Source organism: Heterodontus francisci, chromosome 20, assembly GCF_036365525.1.
Source record: "Heterodontus francisci isolate sHetFra1 chromosome 20, sHetFra1.hap1, whole genome shotgun sequence".
NCBI classification, from domain to species: Eukaryota; Metazoa; Chordata; class Chondrichthyes; order Heterodontiformes; family Heterodontidae; genus Heterodontus; species Heterodontus francisci.
This window is the reverse complement of record NC_090390.1, coordinates 66498482-66514848: the sequence shown is the minus strand read 5'-3', so window position 1 is coordinate 66514848 and position 16367 is coordinate 66498482. Positions and strand designations below refer to the sequence as shown.

Genomic DNA, 16367 nt, shown 5'->3' with positions numbered 1-16367 from the left:
AAAATGAGAAACCAGTGTCATGCCAGGCCTCCACCTGCCAAGAATGAGGCACATTAATTTTGTCATGAACCTTGATTTTAAACTGTTACTAGAGTGAAGAAATGACTTGTTAAACAGATCAGCCATGGCTGGAAAAGACCTTTGCATATTAACAGATGGTGATTGGAAGGACAAAGGACCATTCCCTGACACATTCAATCTACAATGGAACTTGATCACCAGTGTGCAAGAGGAACATTCCAGAGACTGCTAAGATGATACAATTCTAGACATGGTCAGACCAGTTAGTCACATGACTAACCTGCTAGGCAACCTGGGTTTTTCTGAATTGTACAAAAAATTTGAACTCAGAGGGCTGAACTTTACTGGCCTCTCGATGCCGCGGGTCATGGCACGGGAGCTGGTAAAATGCTGCGGGGAGTGGCCCACCTCAACCCGCGATGTCGAGAAGGGCCCGCAACATACGACTGGCAGCGGCAGGACCTCGGTGTGGCCCCACCGCCGCATGGCGGCGGCACAACAAATTGCATATGGTAAACGGTACTTAACTTTGCTGATTATGCAGTCCCGCTGCCTCTCCATTGACATTTCCTGATTTTTCAATGAACGGGCGGTCATCACATGCCGTCCCGTTGACGATTGGAAAAGCCGGCGGGTCCACAGAGGCAGAAGGTTTCACGGCAGAAGGTAAGTTTCTTTTCAGGGGTCTCACTTTGCATGCCTAAAGGGAGGAGGGGGAGGATACACAGGAGTCTCACTCTGCATTCTTAAAGGGAGGAGGGCATTATGGGGGTCTCACTCTGCATTCCTAAAGTGAAGAGGGAGGGGGGGATACACAGGGGGCTCACTCTGCATTCTTAAAGGGAGCAGGGAGGGGGGCATTACAGGGGTCTCACTCTGCATACTGGAAGGGAGGAGGGGGGGGATACACAGGGGTCTCACTCTGCACTCTTAAAGGAAGGAGGGAGGGGGAATACACAGGGGTCTCAGTCTGCATTCATAAAGGGAAGGGGTCTGGGATTACTGGTGGGAAAGCTCTGCTGGCATGAAGGGAGATACTATGTACCATCCCACCGTTAACAGTATGCTTTGTATTTGTTTGTGTTTGTGACGGAGCAATGGCACTCTAGTCATCCTGTGTGTGGGGAGGGTGCCAGAAAGGGTAGGAGCATTAAGGTTATATGGATGGTGGGGGCAATCAATTCAGCTGGTAGCATCTTGATGTGGTCATGCTGTGTCACTCTGAGTGTTGGCCAAGATGGGCAATGCCATGGCACGCCACATAGTTGATCCAGGAAAGCAGCTGATGTACCCGTCAACACTAATCCATGCCCTGTTAGGAACCTTCGAACACATGAAGGGTTCAACTTTATTTATCACATGGAAATAGGTATGGCTCATCCTACATTGTGTGATTCTCTGCTTGTGAGGATCGGTATGCGCCAGAGGCAATATCAACAGGCAGGTGCGATCCACATAGAGTCCCACAGTCGTGAGCAGCAGCCCCCAAGGAGAGCTTGTCATTACGTTTGCTGTGCATACGCAGGCCCCATCGGATATGCCATCGGATGTCACAGCACCACTGTCAGAGGTGCTTGTGCATGTAGAGAGGGTGGTGACATGTCACTGTGCCCTGCGTAAGGATGACCTACAGCCCATGGGCTCCGGTGGATATCCCATGCCTTTGTTCCTTACAGTGGCGACGGTTCTGAAGCCTGATGCCTCTGCACCTTTTCAGGAGCCCACCAGAGACCTTTGTGGGGTCACACAGTCAGCAGTGCACCGCTGTATCAGGGAGGCCACCAATGCCCTGCACCAGAGGACCAGTGAATATGTCCACTTCAGGACGGACTCTCACAGCCAGGCCGAGGGCCATTGGTTCTGGCACCATTGCCGGAGAGCCATAAGTTGTAATGTTCATAGACTGCACTCATATGGCCATCAGGCCTCCCGCCAGGCTGCCACCTGCAGATTTCACCATTAAAGGAGCCCTCTCAATCTAGGTGAAGCTGGTATGTGATCACCGCAGATGCTTGGTGCAAATATATGACCACTTCTCAGGTAGCTGCCATGACACCTGGGTCTTGTGCCAGTCCTGGCTGCCACTGCTGTTCACTGAACTGGCTCAAATGGAGGGGTGGCTTCTTGGAGAGAAGGGCTATCCTTTGCAGACATGGCTCCCGACACCAGTGAGCGACTCCACCACTGCTGCAGAGGAGAGATACAACGCCAGCCACTAAGCTGCATGAGCTACCATTGAGCAGGAGATCGGCATGCTGAAAGAGTGTCTCCAATGCCTGTACGGATAGGGTGATGCCCTGTACTGCGGACCAAAAAGGCCAGCTCCTTTCTTTGCTGCTCTGCACAACTATGGACCCAATAGGGGCCAGGCCTGGCATGATGAGGAGAGACGTCAACAGGATTCCTTCTCGGACTATGAGGATGCTGAGGACCTACAACATGAATGACACATGGGAGGGCAGATGGCACCCAGGCTCTGCACGCAGGGCCACCAGTGAGCTCGGGATGTATGGAAGTGTCTTATCAGACAAAGCTGTCTGTTCCAAAGGAACCAACATGAGCTCTGCAAGCCACACATCACCCTCGCACACCTGCTGTGCACCAGTCCACATCTGCAGCATCCCTGAGTAAACCAATAGAGGCAGCAGCTGACTGAGCCAATGTCCATGTCACTGCATCCGTGAAGACGCTCATGAGTAATAGTGGCATGGCAATGATGTTATTGCATATGTTGGCTCTTCTGAAGGACCAACGGTGCAAAGGGATGTGACATTGGCACGACATGCTGGCACACGTCATTTGTACAGAGAAAAGGACACACATGTTGGTGAGGAACATTTAGTGAAAGATGTATTTACATTACTGTGACACCCGTGCATTCCATTTGTGTCAGCGTGTTCTTTGTAAACCTCTGTAATACCTTTTATGGTCTATTTAAGTCTGCACCTGGAATGTGCAAATTTAAGATTATTCACCCGGGTGTGGCACGCCTAAAAGAAGGAATGAGTGGGAGAAGAGGATCGTAACTTCACAGGACACTGGGACACAGCAGGGTAAGTATGTGGCGGCAAAGCGCAAAGTGCTGGGGTAACTCAGCAGGTCAGGCAGCATCTGTGGAGAGAGAAGCAGAGTTAACTTTCAGGTCTGTGAACTTGGACAAGTTAACTCTGCTTCGCTCTCCACAGATGCTGCCTGACCTGCTGGATTTCTGCAGCACTTTCTGCTTTGCTGCCAGATTGACAGCAGCCCCACTCTTCAGCAGTCAGTTAAGTATTCTTTGACAGCTGTCAGGAAGCAGGTGCTGGGGCGCTTCAAATTGGGCCCCAGCACCTGCTGCACAAATGTCAAAAACTTTTGCTGTGCTGAATGTCCTCTCCCCCTCTCCACGTAATATGGGGTGGGATGGGGGCTGCGCGCAGCCTCTATGGAAATGAGCCAATCGCGGGGACTCAGTGGCAGCCAGCGTATGTGGGCGTGCTGCCGAATTCAAAGGGTGTCGCTGCGGTACGCAGCGCCAATAAAATTCAGCCCCGAGAGTCTGTTTGCCCCTGGACTGAGACGCTCTCTTCCCATCTCTTTCTCACAAGCCTCTGAATCCACTGAAGACACATAAACCCCAATAGAGAAACATCTCCTACAGCGAAAAAAGTTTACCAAGAATACTGGGCCCCAACGATAAGCAAGATCTACCCACAATCAAGGACTCTACTGTGAGCTCGAAGAACTGCATCAAAAACTCTTCAGATATTGCCTCAAACTTTTCCATTTTATTTTTCTTCTGCTCTTTTCTGTCTCTGTTTGCATGTGTGTATCGCACATGTATGCTAGCGTGGGTACGCCGTGTATCTGTAGGCGTTAACTGAATTAGAGTTTAAGTTTAATAAATTTCAACTTTTCTTCTTTAAACCTAAGGTAGCCTATTTGTGCTGATTTCTTTGTTCATTGCTTTCCAATTATAAGGCAAGGATTCACCAAGGGGGAGGTAAAAACACGGTGTGTTTAAAATTAAACACTGTTATGGTAAGACCAGGTGAAGGCTGAGATGGACCCCTGGACACCTTTCTCACCTGGTCATAACACCAGCAAAGCAAATTAGAGAATCTAAAATCCAAACATACATACATAAGTACTGCACATCCAAAATACTTATTTAGAGTCATAGAGAGATCCAGCACTGAAACAGGCCCTTCAACCTACCAAGTCTGTGCTGACCAACAACCACCCATTTATACTAATCCTACATTAATCCCATATTCCCTACCACATCCCCACCTTCCCTAAATTCTCCTACCACCTACCTACACTAGGGGCAATTTACAATGGCCAATTTACCTATCAACCTGCAAGTCTTTGGCTGTGGGAGGAAATCAGAGCACCCGGCGGAAACCCACGCGGTCACAGGGAGAACTTGCAAATTCCACATAGGCAGTACCCAGAACTGAACCCAGGTTGCTGGAGCTGTGCCACCCCATTTTTTTTTCCTGTTAATTTCCCATTCTTTATAATATAAATGAGATTTTACTTATTTTTTTTCTGTTATCTATGATAGTCCATGAATACTGTTGATTGAGCCAGTACTCCTGGTTGTGTCTCTCATGATCAAGAAAATGCATTGTGAAATCTACCTTAGGTTTGGTGGATGTGATGGATATAGAAGCTTGTCCTGCTGATTTGACTCAGTGAGGTGCAAACACTATTTAGAAATGTTTGTACATCTACATTGACCAAAAGCAACAGGCAATGCATTACATGCAAGCTTTATCACTTTTCATGTGTTGGAGGATGTCTGGAAATCAAAGATCAAATAATATGAATCATGCCACATAGATTTTGTACTAAAAATCATGATTTTCAGAATTGTTTCATGCCATCTGATTTGTTTTGACAAGAAACATGCAATAGTAGCTACACACTAAAATATCTGCAGCACATCACATACCAAAATGATCTCTTGAGTTTGTTGAAAACAGAGATAAAATGTAAGTATTGAATAGACTTCATTAACCTTTGGCCCAAGCCAATATATCCATAAAGAATTTATACTGCACAAATCTAATTCAATGTCATTGATATTTCAATATAGGGTTGTGCAAAGTGGCTGATTTCTAATACTAAAATATCCTTAATGAATAGATTTAATTATGAATCTTTAAATACAATCCAATCAGCGCCTCCAATTAGCTTGAATATATGTCAAAGTGATGTTGGCATGAATTATCCCATTAAAGGATGTCAAATGAAACGGTCAGGCAATTTTACTAATAATTTTCCAGCTTGTCTGATAACCACCATTCTGTGACAAGCAGTCATTAGTTGGTTTAGATAAGAATGTGAAATGGGAATGGGGAATGTATAGAACTTTTAATGACTTGCAAGAATGACTCTGTACTTGAAGCTTCATTTTTAAAGAAAAACTGAAGGAAGATTAATGGACGTTTATTAAATTACACTCTGTGGATGTAGTATATGCCATAGCCCTAGTGAGTTGGCTTTAATCTTGAGACAAAACCCATTAAACTTAATTGTGAGTTTTCTTCCAGAATAGATCAAACAATACAATAAGAAATTCATCAAAAATATCTGGTTAGCAGTGCAGTTTAATAGTATTGCAATAGATTCGATAACTTGTCAGCTTTTTCTTACTGTTGGTGAATTTGCAAATGCTAACATAATTATTTTGATGTAGTAACCAGCATTACTCTACTGACAAAATTATTTACTTCCAAAGTAAGTTTTACTAGATAGCTTATTTGTAATCAATGCGTTTAACACTGATAGGTATAATTATATTGGGTAGAGATTTCACTATTATCAATTTAGCTCAAAGCAAAATTACTTTGTTACCTCTTTCTCTTCGTCTAACAAGTACATGCTTGCACTTTCTTCACATTGTACTGAATATTTCTATTATAAATCTTACAGGAAGTCACATTAAGTACCAGATTTTGTCAGTGTTTTAATCAGAACAAAATAATGCAAACTTTAAATATCCTAGAATTAGAAAAGATAACCATTTGTAATAGTATGTGCCTTTTATATTTGTACTTAACTGTTGAAATCGGCAGGACAGTGGTGCACATCACACCTATATTTAATTGGCTATAGACCATTGGAATATGTCAGGGTACCATGAGTTTCAAACATGGCTTGAATCTCTCCAGTGATGGTGCTCTTTGCTTCCTTGATGACATTCACCAGTTATAAAGCACCAGCATGGATTTCAGGGCAGCAAGCAATTGATGATATAGTTGCAAATAGCTGGCACATCCTTTGAATTCTAATAGCACTGTTTGACATGACTAGGAAAATTCAGATGACTGACCAGTTAACTTTGTCAAGAGGGCTGCTCTCAGCTGTCTTGGGCAAAATGCTTGGGCACAACAAAGGTGACCGTCAAGATAGAACATGTGATGACATCTGTGCTACAAGTAATCCAAGTAATCTGGCTCAGTTGATAACACGTCTGTTTCAAAGTCAGAAAATTGTAGGTTCAAGCCCCACAGCAGGATTTTACATTCAGTGCAATATTAAAGGAGTGCTTCATTATTAAAGGTGCCAGCTTTTGGACAAAATGTTAAAGCAAGGCCCTACCTGCTGAAAAGTCCCATGATATTATTTAAAGAAGAGCAGGGAGCTCACCAATGTCCTGATCAACAATACTCCTTCAACCAACACTGCCAAAAAGAGATAATATGGTAATTCATTTATTTGTGATTTGTGGGATCTTGTTGCTGCATTTGACAATAGTGGCTGCACTTCAAAAAGTAATCCATCACTTGTAAAACATTTTGGAGCATCCTCAGGACATGATAAGGCTGTATATAAACACAAATACTTTCTGTCTTTCAAGGCACTCAGCCACCAACAGCCTGGGACCAAGCTGTGTGTGGGCTCAATGACTGATGATGTAACCAATGATTTCCTTGCCTCTGCAGCTGAAATCATAAACACATTGAAACTCACGCTTGCTAGCCACTCATTCACTAAAAACAGCAACCTGGAAGCAGACTGTAAAAAGAAGAAGAATTATTAGGCAAAAGCAGAGTGCCTTTAGAGTGGTACTTGAAGTTTCTTCAGGGAAATCAAGAGCTGCTGCAAATGTGGATTATGATGCAGCACATCATGAGGCCAGGAAGGTCTGTGGGGAGATGAGGCGGAAGACGTTCATCCCCAAGAGTGCCCAATTACATAAAATCATACTAAATGGTTTGCCTGCTGGCTAAAGTCTACCATCAGTCATCATCAAAATAATTCCTTCTAGGCCAATGACAATAACTGAAAACTGTGCTGCTCCCCAAAAAACTCATGAAGGCATCTTGGGTGTCTGGAGAGAGAACTGTACAGAATTGGCAGCTGACCCAACAAGCCATAATTAAGGACCATTTGCATGGAGGCTAGAAAAGCCAGTAGTATACATCACAGGAAGAAGGCCTTCATGAGCCAGAAAGTGGTTGTAAAGGTAATAGTGTAACAGGTGTGAATGCTATCGATGCCAAATAGTTAAAAGCTACTTAATGTAAGGGAGAGGAATGGCAGTGGTGTACAGGCTAACTGTAAAAGGAAGAAGAATTATTGGGTAGCCCTGACTCACCTTGGAGCTGGACTCCTGAAACTGGCGACTCAGATTATGTTTGAGGCCACAAATTCTTGACAGGTGGCCCTCATCCTGATGACCACCTTCGTGTGCAGCTGCATCAAGCTGTGTGTAGATCTCCAGTACGCAAACTCCAAGTGCAACTACGTGCTGAGGTTCTATCTGTCCCCGGTGTTGCGAAGGATGGGCCTGGTCACATTGCTGCGGAACGCTCCATGCAGTTGGACCGTGCCGTACCACCTATCCTTCGTGGAGCAGGGAAAACACCTTTGACCACCAGTCCATCAGGCAGTGGTCTGCACGGAATGTCCTCAAGGCCCTACGGGAAAAGGAGACAGGGGATCCTGTCGGATGGTTCCCCGAGCAGACCGCCAAAGTCATTTGGCGGAATGCCTCATCACCAGAACTTTCAAACAAGCACCAAGGTGTAGCTTGGCTGGTGGTGAGAAGGGCCCTCCCCGTCAGATCCTTTATGCACGCCCAAAGTCTCGCCTCCTCCGCACAATGCCCCCGCGGTGGCTGTGGTGGGGAAGAGCCGGTTGCCCACCTCCTCCTGGAATGTGTCTTTGCAAAGCAGGTGTGGAAAGAGAAGCAGTGGTTTTTGTCGAGGTTCATCCCAAGCAGCTCTGTAACACAGGAGTCTGTGTTCTATGGGCTGTTCCCAGGGACGCACACAGAGATAAACATCAACTGCTGCTGGAGGACTATCAATTCGGTGAAAGACGCCCTTTGGTTTTACCCGAAACTTGCTGGTCTTTCAGCGCAAAGAGTTGTCCACGACCGAATGTTGCAGACTGGCACATTCCAAGGTCCAGGACTATGTGCTGAGGGATGCACTAAAGCTTGGGGCAGCCACAGAAAAGGCTCAATGGGGAAAGACCACAGTGTAAGGTCCCCTCCACCAAGCTGAACTAATGGGCTGGATTCATGGGAAACCCCTCGAACTGTATCAGGAAAATTTTGTATGCTGTAAATGTAAAAATGTATATGGCATGACAATGAAATGGAAGGGTTGTGAGGCAACTCATAATTGTATAGAAGGAAACTGATCACCTTTGCACTGTTTGTATTTTTTGACTTGATGCTGTTTTAAACTGTTTGGGAATGTAATTTTTACAGATTTTTATGAATAAAGTATATTTTGAAATTTAAAAAAAACCAAATTCTTGACAGGTAAGTTTAACCCAGGAAGTTAAATTGGTAAGTATGTGAATCCTGGCCACAAACATGCCTACTTCTGGTTTATCTGCGGTCGTTTTTGGGGGCATCTGAGTAACCTGCTTGCTCTGGAAAAGTGGCTCTGTTTTTGGGAGCCATTTCAATTTAATGTCTGTGGGCCTTGTTTCCCAGGTCTCAGGAAAGCTGGCAGCTAAAGGGAGGCTACAGCTTCCAGATTCATAAGTTAAGTGCTTTTCCAGCACTGCTTGTGGAACAGGAGGAGGAGGAATGCTTCCCCTGACCCCTCCCCAAGCAAATCTTCTGCCAAGGGATTCTTGCCACCCAGTGCTGTATAATCTACAAGCCATTGCCCTAACACGTAGGGTGATCCTGGCTGAACCAGCAGCAGGAAACTAACCAGTGCAGTGAATTGGTAAGCTGCATAGTTTTAATCAGTTAAACCTCAGCAATATCCTTGCAGGCAGCTGGACATCTCCAGACTTTGGATGTGTCAACCTGCACCTAAGCTCTCAACATAGATAACTGAGATGTGTCTCCATTGAGATAGTGTATGCATGCCATATCAGCCAAATAGAAACTCCACCTTTCTGGGTTTCTCAGCAGGCTGGTTGGAAACTCTTTAACATGATGATGGGTTTCTGAACCTGTCAAGCACCCAGCTGAGCAGAAAAAATAGAGCAAAGCAATTAAAGACTGTTCTGATAGGTCCAGCTTGTATCATGTATACCGATAGAAGCAGTGAACGATTATGCAGGAAAAAAATAATTTGAAAAGGAAATTAACAGTAACTGTGAAGAGAGAAGACTAGCAGGAGCATGCATATAAAACTTACCACCTGGTGGTATAGAGTGAATAGTTTTAGTAAGTTTCTTTATCTTCAGACCGCTGATGTAGTCAGCAATCTGCAACAATGGCCAGGATTTTACCAGTAGCCACGTGGCGGGCTGTGAGTCGGGAGCTGGTAAAATCACGGAAGCTCTGTCAGATCAGCTCCCCGACGTGTTCCTTCCATCAGGACATTTTACTGGTGGCACAACCTGATATGGAGATGCTGCTAAATAGAGGCAGCCTCCCAGCAGCGGGGCGGGTCAAGGTTTAATGGAACAAAGAGGTGGCCATGGGCAGGGAAGGCAATCCCTGCACCCCCAACGGTTTCCCCTTGACACTGGGCCCTGGGATTTTTAATTTTTTTTAATTTACCTCCTGTAGGCCCCAGGGCTCCTGCATTCCTCAGTAGCGACCACCACTCCCGATGGTGCTGCTGAGGCTTCAGAGCTGGCGGCCGCCTGATTAAGCCGGCAGCATCAGCAGCCCGTCCACTCTCCCTAATTGGACGGCTGGCCCACAGGTGGCCAATTAGGAGGCTGCCTGTGGTATGATTGCCCAGCAGGTCCCAGTGCAGAGAAGTGTGGGCTTGGGACCCGTTTTTTACTCCGACGTCAGGGTCCCAACTCCTCTTGCAAAGTTCAGGCCATTTTTTTTATGGTGTACTTTTTACTTGTAGCTACAAAGTAAAACTCACTTGCAAGATGTGTGTGTAGTGTATAGTCCTCACATTTATTAGCTTACATCAGCATAGTTTTGTTTTGTTGCTATTTTCTTGAACTGTATTGTATACTTACAGTATCAGATGAAATGCAGGCACTGTAATCGTGTAGACAATCAAATGGTCCATTTAATTCTATAGTTAGCCAGTGGCAACATTCGACTGATCTCATGAAGTAGAGATTATGTATTTTTATTTACAAAGGTGAACCTTTAGAATGACAAGACATGTCGAATTGATGCACTTCATTATTTGAAAGGAGGAGTATCTCTTTATATAGTGACTCTTATTATAGCCCAGAGCTGCTTTAAGGTATAAGGAAGCTATTGCAAATGACGTGAAGTATAACTGATTTCTGTCCAATTCAACTAAAATCTTTAGATGAACATTAGTCACTGGCATGGACACATTAGCTTGAAGTGGAAGTAGTAAATTATAGATTGCAATTTTTCTAGCTACGTTATTACCAGCTTACTATTTGGTTCTCAGCAATAGTGTCGTATTTGATCGATCTGTCTCAAGACATTGATAGATAGTTTTGTTCGCCGCTTGTCAAATATATGAGACTGTGGTATTTTATGTATGAACTGACACACTAATCTAGTATGGATGCCTTTTCGCTTAAGCACTGTACTCTGGCAGCTTATCATCTTCTGTTAAAGTCTGCATCTTTTTAAATCACATTATAAATCATGCTCTCCACCTTGACCGGATCATTTTTTTTCACTCTATAGAGTGAATGAAATTTCAGTTCATTGAATTAAGGCAGGCCTATAAAAAACACTTTAATGCACTGATCGTTGATTCTGAAAAACTGAAATGTGTAGTTTAACAGGCCATTGAAGAAATATGTTGCTAGTTCCGTCAGGTCTATAATTCACCATTATTTTTAATGAAGGCTTTTTTTTTATTGAACTTGCAAGTCTTCTCCATTGAAAATTTAAATTGTCTTCTTTTTTTGCCTTAACTGTTTTTTTCCCCTTGCAAAATTGCCTACTCAAAAATACTCTCTAAGTTAATTTTCAGATAGAGTTAAATATCCTGATGACCAAAACCACAATGTGGGAGAAGCTGTTTTGTGTATCTACATTGCAAACACGTAATTTGTTTACAATTTCACTCCATATAATGACCGTAGCAATTCTTCCCTGAAAATTTTGATAGCTGGGCATTTTTTAGTGATTATGTCACAAATTAATATATATTTTTAAAAGATTACCTCTAAAATCAATCTCCCTAAAGGGAATTTCAAAAAAGAAAATGGCTTTACTACAGCCGATATAAACTCAATATTTTTCCCATAAAATAGTGGAATGTAATTATAAAGTAAATTGACTGCAATTGCATTTAATAGGATTAAGTAATAAGTGAACTTTCTGAAATAATCACAGATCACTTGTGCTAATATTACCATTAGCTCTGTTGCATTATTAAATTCCATGCACATTATACTAATAATTGGCTGATCTGCCTAATATTGCACTATTGTAATTGCTGAATTGTGGGTCATTTCCATTAACCAAAACTGTCTGAGAACATTTTATCTTTATTATAATTCAATCTTATGTTTACTTCAATAATGGTTAAAGTCAATCATTTTTAGTTTTACATTTAGTCTGGTGACATAGAAAAATAATTTTCAGTTGGGAGTACTGAAAGGAATAGCTTGTGGTAGCAACATACCATCAGCTAAAACTCAAAGTGCTAGAGATTGGTCTAAATTGGGCTAGCAATTGGGTTGGAGATCCAACGCTTACCTGTAATGGGGCTTTCTAAGCATATTGACAATAAGCTGCAGAGCCAATTGTGTGAACAGAAGCAATGAATACACTCTTACTCTTCTCCCTGCCACCTCCCCTCACCCATCACTCACCCCTTTCTCCACATAAAAGTAGGTTTAAAAAATATATACTTACCTATTTGGTAGTGCCCTTCAGCAGTCACTTAAAGGGCTGCTGATTAGGCCAATTATAGCAAGGAAAAAGCTGGATAAAGCAGTCTTAAAATAATGGGCTGGAATTTACAGACCTCCCCGACATTGGGTTCCATGGCGGAGGGTGGGGGGCCACGCACCCCGATGCCGATATTGCCGGTGGCAGCGAGGCCTTGTGGTGGCCTTCCCCCCACTGCTCGGCAACAGGATTTCTATTTGCATATTTAAATAAATTAAAATGAATGCATTAATTATACTTATGCCGCCGCCTTCCGTCCGGCTGCGATCCTCCAACCTCTGGCCAGCATTCCTGCGCTTTCGGATCCCCATCCGGGAGAACGAGATGGAACACTTGTGGGGAGGGGGGAGGAAGTACGTTTCTCAGTGTGGGGATGGGGGAGGAACGGGGTCAAAGTAACATCATTAGTGTAGGGGATGGTGGGAAGGGTTTGAGGTTGAAGTTTATGCACTTGGGGGGAGAAGGTCAAGTGGATAAGGTAAGTGTTTTGACGGGGTAGAAAGCAAGTAATTAATTTTATGGTTATTGGGGGGTGGGATAGGGACAAAATAAATGTATCTTTTTTTATTCAATGTACCTTTAAATTTAACAGTAGGGCCCAAAGCCCTTTAAAAATGGTATCAGCGCCTGTGCACAGGCAGCTGACCTCATTGCTGGGGACGGACAGCCCGCCCCCTCTACCTGATCAGGGTGGGCAGCCCGCCATGGCTATTTAAACAAGCCACCGCTCTTAGGGCCGCAGCGGCTCCGCGACATCGGGCCGCCATTGTTTCGCCCAGTGCCAAAATCGGCGGCGGATGTGTAAAATTCAGCCCAATGTTTTATTTTTTTTTAAATTTCATGTTCCTGCCATTTCATATTATGAAATCTGATTAGAGGGTGCAGAAACACAATGCAATGTATCTTTTGGAAAACTGAATGTGCCTATATTTTTTCTGTTGAATTCCACCAGAGTTCAGTATCAAACCAATAGCATAAATACAAACATATAAAAAAAAGACTAGAAAGAAAAAGCAGCTGGCCCATTGATCCTCTACTGCCCAATCCCATCCTTCCGCACTAGTCATGCAATCTCCGAGGAGCGGCAGAGAAAAAAACTGCCAGTCAGTTTATGAAAAAACTCTGGATATTCCTTTCCAACCTCCAAAAGTGATCACGCAAGTTCTAGGAGATCAAAGTGACTGGGTGATGCAATCCCTGATGGCCCGACCAGCTTCTATATGAAAATGAAAACATTCAGTCAGTCCAACATTTTATTTATTTACATAAATTCAAACATTATAGCTATAAACTTTAATATTACTAAATGTCTGATACTGCAAATCAAGATGCAATGTAAGACTTGTAAGAAAACGTCAATGAACAAGAAAAGTCTAAAAGCTGCAAGTTAATTTTGATGTTATCTGTGGGATTTGGCAACATACTCATATGACATTTCTTTGTCTGCCGTTTTAGGGGAGGCATTAACCTGTTTCTTTTAAATAAGCTAGTACCTCCTCTGAAATTGTGGACAAAAGAATTTCACAGCAACACATTAAGCATTCGTCTGCTGATATCACTAAAATTAATTTCTGGGCTTGAATTTCTGTAACCCTGTGTGCAAAGGACCCATTGCGTGTGTTCTGTTACATCTCAGTATCTTGATTTCTTGGTTATTAATAAAGAAAGAGCTGAACAGATTTTTCATTTTGTAATTCAATACCTAAGAAACCATTTATATGATCAGCCGAGAGTATCCTCAAGAGTCTGGATACACAGTGAATGTAATTTTTACCATGTCAACTGGAAGAGACAAAGACGCTTAGAGATTTAATTACAAGAGTCATGACCTTGTTTTATCTGATTTGATACAAAATTCTTGAGAGATTATTGGATTGGAACATAAATTTGAAAAATGGTAATATTAAATGGGACTCTGAAGCGACAGTAAGATCTGTAGCATTATAGCTTTTGCTGTAGCAGCAGTCCACAGCAAGCCATTGCCTGCTGGAGTATGATAGCACTAGTAGAAAGAAATGCAATTAATCTTGTATATGCACAATAAGGAAGCAGACTGCTGATTCAATGGAATGCTGGTGAATAAAAGAAACACCCAAAGGTACCAATTAAATCCACGAGTACTTTATTACTGTTTCCGAGAATACCCAGCTCATAGGCTTAAAATCCCTTTTGCAGTTTTACATATGTGTTTTCCACTGGAAATCATTCTGAAATTCTTCCATTCTTCTCACATAATTCATGTGTATGTCTAATTAATAATAATGGAGGTGATTGCACATATAAAATATAAAGAATCAACCAGCTTTACTTAGTACTGTCAATTATTATTTGAGAAGAGGAATTTGACTTATGCATCATAATAAAATGCAATGAGATTTTATTTTATTTAGGAATTACAACATATGGGTTTTATCATCAGGATATGTCTTAAAATTAATGAATTGTGATGAATTAAGACAGACTCTGTTATTCTTTTTCAAATTAATTAGAATCTGCAGCATAGAAACAGGCTGTTCGGCCCAACTGGTCTATGCCAGTGTTTAAATTTCACACAAGCCTCTTTCCACAGTGATTATCTCTTACCACCCTGTCCCTTTATCCTTTGTTCCCTTCTCCCGCATATATACATTAAGCTTCCCTTTAAATATGCCAATGCTATCTAATTCAATCACTCCATGTGGCAGGAAGTTCCACAATTGCACCACTCGCTATGTAAAGAAATTCCTCGTAACTTTGTTATTTGATCTGTTAGTGGCTATCTTATATTTACAATCTTTTGTTCTGGACTCTCCCACAAGTGGGGTTGGATTTTGTTCTCCCCCAAGCATCGGGTTTCGTGGCGGGGGGGGGGTGGGGGGTGACTGAAGATGGCTCCATATCAGGCCCGCCACGGCCCTCGATGCCGCAAGGGCCCAGCCCGATCCTCCCAGCGGCGGTGAGGCTCCGTGGCAGCCCCCCTACCACTGGGCAATGGGACCACAAATTAAATATTCAAATTAATAAAATTATTCAATTTAAATAGACTTACCTGTGATCTTGAGGGCCCGCTGCAATCTTTGGCGCAGCCGCCAGCGCTCCCCTGACTTCAGATCCCCGTCCAGGGAAACGAGGCGCGACACTGGTGGGGAGGGGGGAGGAGGTAAGTTTGTCAATGCGGGGTGGGTGGGGTGGGGGGGGGGAGGATTGAATCAAGTACACATAATGGTTGTAGGGGATGGTGGGTAGGGTTGAACCTTAAACTTTATGCAGTTTGAGGGGGGAAGGTCAGATATAAAAGGAAAGTGTTTTGGGGGGAAGGGCAAATAGTTATTGTAATTGTGATTGGGGGGGGGTTAGGAAAGGGGCGTTAGAAATTTATTTATTTAATTTTGGGGGTAGGACTTTTAAATTTTAAATTGGGCGGCAGGGCTGTCTGCCCTTTTAAAATGGCACCAGTGCCTGCGCACATGCAGCTGACGCCATTGCTGGGGACGGACAGCCCCCCACTCCACGAGATTGAGGTGGGAGGTGGGCCGCCCCGGCTATTTAATGAGCCGCCACACTTGAGATTGAGGCGGCTCTTTGGCATCATTTTTTGAGCACGCTGCCGAGATCAGCCGCAGGCTCTTAAAATCCAGCCCATGGGAACAGTTTCTCCCTGACTACCCTATATGTTGCTGATTTTTAAAAATTATTGTTTAAATAGTGAAATAAGTGAGGAAACAAGTTGAGAAGAATTACTTATCTTGGTATTCTAAGGGAATTAACTGATATTTATAGATATCACTAGACACTGGCTCGGTGTCATATTTTGTTTCATAATGCTCTTGTGAAGCACCTCGGCACATTTTATTGTTTTAAAGGTGCTATACAAATACATGTCATTGTTATTGTTAAACCACATGGTTTCCGCAATCTTGTCATCTCAACTTTGTGGATATTAATTCAGTTCATTCATAGTGTTAGACTCAGCAACTGCTTCCTGCCAGTTCACTCCATGATGTTATCAGTATTCCCTAATTAAACAAATGTTTTCAAAAAACAATCAAGCGAAGTGAAAGAAACAGAAAATGATAAACATTAACCATAACTTGTA

General features: G+C 43.2%; 1 protein-coding gene across 1 annotated transcript in view; it reads left to right on the top strand.

Moving 5' to 3' along the window:
- The window catches only part of gfra1b (gdnf family receptor alpha 1b), a 248195-nt gene that overhangs the window by 163363 nt on the left and 68465 nt on the right, over positions 1-16367 (top strand). The window lies entirely within an intron of this gene.